At 39.9% G+C, this 7,470-nt stretch overlaps 1 long non-coding RNA gene across 1 annotated transcript; it reads left to right on the forward strand.

Moving 5' to 3' along the window:
• The first annotated feature begins 5,175 nt into the window (after positions 1-5,175).
• Positions 5,176-5,686, forward strand: LOC145718053 (uncharacterized). The gene is made up of 2 exons (XR_014141553.1): positions 5,176-5,429; positions 5,465-5,686. It is a non-coding gene; the product is annotated as an uncharacterized LOC145718053 (long non-coding RNA).
• Positions 5,687-7,470: the final 1,784 nt, after the last annotated feature.

The raw sequence follows: 7,470 nt of genomic DNA on the forward strand, positions 1-7,470 counted from the left end.
GCTCTATCACTTGCCAGAAGCGGCCGACGGAGACCCCTCCCCTGCCGTCTATCCTCCCGAATATCGCCTCGGATTCACTTCTCCGTACGTCCTACCTTCCAGAAAGTGGTCGCTTTTCTGTTCAGAGTTGTTGCTATTCCTTTCTTCGATCTCCTGTTGAGTTTGTAGGTGTTCAGAATGGTTTGATCCCTATCCAGCTGAATTCCTGAGAGGAGCCGAAATCCAGGTCTCCTACTCCTCCACCATCTTGCTCCGCCCCCAACTTTGATTCTTCTGTTCTTGCTGATCTTCTATGGGAGGGGCCTGTTGCCGTGGTTCTCAAATGTCTTTGCCGGAGGCGGAATTGCCCCGCCCTTGCCTGGAGCCGGGCTAACTAATCTGCTCAGGTTTGTTCTTGGGAGCTTTTTTTCCCTGCAAGCTTTCTGTACAGTTTTGGAGGATGAGAGTGAAAATGGCAGCCTCCCAATCTCCCACCCAGAGGAGCCGAGAACTCAGGGCCCCACTCCTCAGTGAGCCCCCAGAAAAAGCTGTTAATCACTCCTGTCTCCCTGGTCTCCGGTGCACTTCATGCTCACCCAGACTGTGACCGAGCATTTCTATCTCTGGCACACGACCCCGTTTGGAGTCTCCAAACCAGCAGATTACTGTGGTGAGCTCCCGCGCCGCTCCTCCTAGGGGAGGAAGGGGAGTCTCCCCGGATTTGCTTCTTGTTGATTCCCTGCTGGAAGAGCAGTGGCCTGACTCTGCCGTGGATCACAGTTTATGGCAACCCCGAGCTGAGAGCCTGGGCCTCGGCTCCTCTGTCTCTGCAGCCGGCTTCCCTGCTTGGATACCTGGGAGCTCTGCCGCACTCAGGCACCCCCGGTTTTTCCATGACCCTGAGGGTCCTGAGACCACACTGCCCCACGAGGGTTCCATCCCTCCGCTTAGCCACGGAAGCAACATCCCTCAGCAGAGCCGACTTGTAAAAGTTCCGATTTTGTGCTCCACTGCTCTATCACTTGCCAGTATCGGCTGATGGAGCCCCCCTCCCCCGCCATCTATCTTCACAAATATCGCCTCGGATTCACTTTTCCGCACGTCCTTCCTTTCAGAAAGTGGTCACTTTTCTGTTTAGAGAGTTGTTGCTATTCCTTTCTTTGATCGCCTGTTGAGTTCGTAGGTGTTCAGAATGGTTTGATCCCTATCTAGCTGAATTCCTGGGACCAGATGAAGTTTAGGTCTCCTACTCCTCTGCCATCTTGCTCCTTCCCCTTATAGTTTTTGATTTCTAATAGCTCATTTTGTTATCTGATTATTCCTTTCATAGCTTCCTGGTTTTTTTGTTTAAAATTATTACCACATTATTAACAAATTCAGACAATCAAAAAATTTTGAGGTGTCAATAACATTTTTTTAACTTTTTTTAAAAAGATTTTATTTATTTATTTGTCAGAGATAGAGAGGGAGAGAGAGTGCACAAGCTGGGGGAATGGCAGGCAGAGGGAGAGAGAGAGAAGCAGGTTCCCGGCTGAGCAGGGAGCCCGATGTGGGGCTCGATCCCAGGACCTTGGGATCATGACCTGAGCTGAAGTCAGATGCTTACCCAACTGAACCACCCAGGCACTCCAAAAATTTTTTAACTTTAGTTTTGAAATAAGTATAGATCCACAAGAAACTGCAAAGAAATACCCAGAGAGGGCCTTTTAACCCTTTACTGGCATTCCACAATGTTAACATCTTATGTAATTGAAAAACAGAAAACTGCCATTGATACAATGCATGAGCTTGTTCACATTTTATCAGTTATACATGCACTCATTTGTGTTTGTGTGTGCATAGTTCTATCCATTTTTATTACATGTGTAGCTTTGTGTAACTACCACCACAGTCAAGATACTAAAATGTACCATCAACATATCATCCTAAGAGTTCCTTGTGTTACCCTTTTATAGGCATACCCACTACCTCACTGGTCTCCTTAACCCCAGGCAACCAGTAATCTGTTTTCCATTTTATAATTTTGTCATTTCACAAATTGGAACTATATGGTATATAACCTTTTAGATTGGCTTTCTTCACTCAGCCTAATTCCAAAGAGATAGATCCAAGTTACTGCATATATCAAGTTTGCTCCTGTGTATTGCTGAGTAGTTTTTCCCGGTATGACCATACCATTGTTTAACCATTCACCTGTTGAAGGACATCTTGTGGGTTATTTGAACTTTTTTAGAATTCCATTTTGATTTAATTAAAATGTTTTTTAGTATTTCGATTTTTTAAAATTTTCTTAGTGGCTTCTCCAGGAATTACCATATACATAGTTATCAAAAATCCTACTGGTATTTGTATTTTTCTTCAAATGAAGTGTAGAAACCTTACTTCTATTTAGTTTTCTTTCCTTTTTTACTTTTTAAATATATTTCTTAAAGTATTTCCTCTGCGTTTATTGAGTAGCACATCAGATTGTGTGAAAAGTTTTGCTTCAGCCATAAAATTTGATTGAAGAAATTCATGAGGTAGAAGTCTGTTGTGCTTATCTCAACTTTTACCATTCCCTTGTTCGTTCCTTTCTGAACATCCCAGCCTTTTTCTGTTATCAATTTCTTTCTGTTTAATAGCTTTTTTAAGACATTATTTGTGAGTAGGTCTGCTAGAACATAAGTTTTAGTTTTCCTTTGTCTGATAATGTCATTTTCCTTTCATTTGTAAAAGATACTTCTGTTAGTCACAGAATTTTTTGATTGACAGTTGTTTTCTTTTAGCACTGAGAATTATTGTGTTACTTTCTCTGGCCTCCTGGTTTCAGATGATGAATCCTTTGTCAGTTCGGATTTGTGTTTTATAGGTAATACGCCATTTCTGTGTGGCCAGTGTCTCCACTGAGTGGAAGGCTAGGAGGCACCGAGCTCAGCTGATGTGGGTGGAGCACCCCACTCACTGGTTCCCCAGGTGTGGAACCGGGGTTGGGTAGGCTTGTCACTGCTGTGAAGCTCTGCTTGTTTTAGGCCACAGGCATCTCTGGTACTCTGCACATATGTGGATCTCAGGAATCTGACCACATTGCCTCAAGTCCTGACATTCTTAGCCAGTCCAGCCTGCCTTCTTCTTTCCAGCTCCCAGAGTCATCATTATCCATTGAATTATTTTCAGGGTGAATAATTGTATTAAGAGCAGTAGGGAAAACTGAGTCTAGGCCATCATGTTCCCACCTCCGTTTCTTTTAATAGATAGTTTATCTTCGTAAGTCTTTCTATGAGTAGAAATTAGAGTTAAGATTTCTTCTGTTCCTTGAATTGTCTTTTTCTCCTTAATTAAAGCTTTATTGAGATAGGATTATCCAATTCACTAATTTAAAGTGCATAGTTCAGCAGTTCTTAGTATATTCATCACAATTAATTTTAGAACATTTTCATCACCCCCAAGAGAAACTCTGGGGGTTTTAACAGTCACTCTCCACTTTTCTCTACTTTTCTCTCTCTCCCTACCCCAGCCTTAGGCAACTACCAGTCTCCTTTCTGTCTGTATGGATTTTCTCTATTCTGGAGATATCATATAAGTGGTTTCATATGTAATATGTGGTATTTTGTGACTGGCTTTTTTCACATCACAATGTTTTCAAAGTCCTTCAGTGTTGTAGCATGTGTCTGTACTTCATTCCTTTTTATTCCATTGTATGTATATACCACATCTTATTTATCCATTCATCTGGTGGTGGACATTTGGATTTTTTCCACTTTTTGGCTATTATGAATAATGGTGCTGTGAAATTGGTACAAGTTTTGTGTGACACGTTTTCATTTTTCTTGGATATAGTGGAATTGCTAAGTCATATGCTAACTCTATGTTTAACATTTGGAAGAACTGCTGGGCTGTTTTCCAGAGTGACTGCACTATTTGCAATTCTACCAGCAATATATGAGGGTTCCAGTTTTTCTACATTCTTGTCAACGTTTGTTATTGTCTGCCTTTTTGATCATAGCCATTTTAATGGGTGAGAAATAGTATATCATTGTGGTTTTGATTTGCATTTCCCTAGTTACTAGTGTTGTTGAGCATCTTTTCATGTGTTTATTGGCAGTTTGTATATATATATTCTTTGGAGAGATGCCTCTTACGATACCATGGTCATTTTTAAATTGGGTTTCTTGTCTTTGTATTATTGTGTTGTGAGTGTTCTATATATATATCCTAGATATGAGTCCCTTATATGATTTGCAAATATTTTCTCCTGTTCAGTGGACTACCAGTCTAGTTTCTTGATTGTGTTGTTTGAAGCACAGAAATTTTTCATTTTGATGAAGTCTAATTTTTCTGTTTTTTCTTTGATTTCTTGTGTTTTTGGTATCATAGCTAAGAAACCATTGCCTAATTCAGGGTCATGAAGATTTATGCCTATGTTTTCTTCTAAGAATTTTATAGGTTTAGTCCTTACATTTAGGTCTCTGATCCATTTTAAGTTAATTTTGTATATGGTGTGAGGTAGGCATCCAGTTTCATTCTTTGCATGTAGATATTTAATTGTCATAGCACCATTTGTTGAATTTCCAAAGTGATTTTTGTCTTTTTTATTACTGTGGTGCAATATACATTACCTAATATTTCTTGTTTTACCATTCATAAGTGTACAGTTTGGTGGCATTAAATACATTTACAGTGTTGTGTAACCATCAGTGCTGTCTGTACTCAAAACTTTTTCATCATCCCCAACAAAACTCTGTACCTGTTAAACAAGGAGTCCCCCTTCTCCTCTCCCTTCAGCCCCTCGTAACCTCTATTCTACTTTCTGTCTCTATGAATTTATTTATTTTTGGTACCTCAAATAAGTGAAAACATGCAATATTTGTTTTTCTGTGTCTGGCTTCTTTCACTAAGCATAATGTCCAAGGTAATTTTTGTGTTTCATTAATGTGGTGTTTCTCTCTCCATCCTGCTGGTTATTTTGTCACATACCTGGTAATTCCTCATTTATCTAATTGTGTATTAATGTGATAGACAGTCTGGTTATCCTCAGTATATTAAGTAGTCTCCTCCACCCACCACCTCAACAAGAGGTGAGGAAGATGTGATCGGGAGCTTTGTCTCTCAGGGTTTTGGTGGGAAGCAAACTAGACCCTCACCACCTTTGCCAAATGCCAAAATGTGAAGGGCTTTACTTTGAGGAAGCTATTGCCTACACTAGAAGCATTAACTTATCACAGCCAATTTGTTCAATATATTAAGAGAGAACCCTGTTTTATTGATGACTGTGGTTCCCTATGTGGGGCATGGAGCTGGCTCCTCTGGCCTTTAATTGGTTCTGTGTCATGCCCAGCTTCTCCTATCTGCCCTCCATTGTACCTGCAAACCTAGTGCCCCTGTGGAGCCCCTCTTTTTGGTGGGTCAACTCCTCCACCTGTGGCAGCATTTTGGTGATACTCTGGTATGTTGGTGTAGTTTGGGTTATATAGGCTTTTTTTTTTTTTTTTTTTTTTGGGTTATATAGGCTTTTGCTGCTCTGCTTTATTCATTAATGCACTTACATTTGCCATCTTTTATACTAGAAATGTACTGACGTATCTTTTTTGATGGCTCTCTTTCTATTCATTGCTATGGCTTTAGTCTTTATGTTTATTCTAAATATCTATGTGGTCATTTCTGTAGGGCTAAAGAGAAATGAGAATTGAGGTATACACTCACTTTGCTGTCTAGAACCAGAAGCCTAGGCCTCACTTCCTATGCTTGAGTCTTATCTCATTGTTGTTGTTAAGTATCTTTTTCTCCATCTACACTCTTTGCTGCTTCAGATCTTGGTTGATGACCCTAACACTGGGATTTGAGCAGATTAGGTGTTCGTTAAGCAGTTTTGATGGCCACAGGTAGATGCAAACCAAGCAAATTAAATGTGAAAATTATTCAAATTGCCTGACAAAGAAACATTTGAAAGAAAATAATTTACCCCAAACTGTTAGTCTGCCCTTTATTCTTGTAAATAAGGTAACAGTGTCTGCTTCACTTTTCCCTGCTTTCCTATGTCACATTTGATTTGGAAAAGATAAATTATACAGAAGACCATATTATCCAGTCATCCCATCAATTACTCCCTGAAAGCAAGTCTTGTGAGATTGGAAACTATGCCATTAAGCCTGCTTCCCTATAGTCCTGTTCATGCACCATGTTACAGCACTTGCCACGCTACTGTAGCTGTTAGTTTACAAGCTTGTCTCTCCGGCAGTGGTCCTCAGCACAGAGGATGCACCGTATTTTTCTTTGTCTTCTAGGGCAAGAGAAAGGAAGTGAGAGAGATGAAAATAACCACTATTCATTGTGCTCCTGTTTATAGGCACTGTTCAAATTATTTTATATGTATTTTGTGTGATTCCAACAGTTTTCTGAAATAAGTATTATACCAATTTTACGGGTAGATAGTGTGAGTCTCAGAGAGGTTTAGTATTTTTCCAAGGTCACACTTTTGTCAAGTAGCAGAACCAATATGAAGGTGTTAACTGAAGATGGAAAGGAGGAAGAGATGTCAAGCATTTGGAAGCAGTGATTTTCATAATGGTGTTAAGGAGTTAACAGAGGAAGTAGCTTGTTTCCTCAGCAGCCTGCCTCAGTATCACATCACAGAAAAATAGTTACATCTGTGCCTTTAGAACACTGAGAGGCCTGTGGAAATGATCTGAAAATCAAGTGCAAAGATGTCACATTAGTACAAAATGTAAATTGGGATACATTATATATAACATTTATCATATGAAGGGGACCTAATTGTTAATTTCTTCTTCCTTGTTAGCATTAGTATGAGACCAAGTTCACAAGTCTAATCATTAGTAATTTTACTAGGGATTTCCCTCTTCCTTATCCAAAGGAAAGTACTGTCAGGAGGCTAGCAAGATCTTTCCTTGAGTAACCAGGTTAGTCCCCTCTCCTTTCTCCCTAATTTGTTTCCCATTGGGGGTCCATCATTTTCTGTTGCTTAGGTAATTCTGGTGTTACTGATTATCTGTGAATGAGATTTTCATTGTTCACACTACAGCATCTCGGCTATTTTAATGTGAGATAATGGTTACTTGAAGATGGTGTTTGTTTCCAGCCTATGCTGCTCCTTCATATTTGGAAGAGGCCTCATTACCTCACAAACTAAGCAGCTGACCATGTGCATTTCACTGACTCACTGTATTCTACCCTACCCTACCCCCCACTGGGAATAAGGTAAATCTGTAGAGGACGTCCATTCAGAGCAACTGGGGGGTGGGTTTCTGCAGTTGTATAGCAAATGGACGTTATTTTGAAATGTGTGTTATACTAAACAGAATACAGAAGATTTCTGGTTAAATAGGAAAACACACTTCATTTCTTTTTTTTTTTTTTAATTTATTTTTTTTTAATTCTTATGTTAATCCCCATACATTACATCATTAGTTCTAGATGAAGTGTTCCATGATTCATTGTTCGTGCACAACACCCAGTGCTCCATGCAGAACGTGCCCTTCTCAATACCCACCACCA

This window comes from Leptonychotes weddellii, unplaced genomic scaffold (assembly GCF_054177405.1).
Source record: "Leptonychotes weddellii isolate Sample4059 unplaced genomic scaffold, ASM5417740v2 HiC_scaffold_10394, whole genome shotgun sequence".
NCBI lineage: Eukaryota > Metazoa > Chordata > Mammalia > Carnivora > Phocidae > Leptonychotes > Leptonychotes weddellii.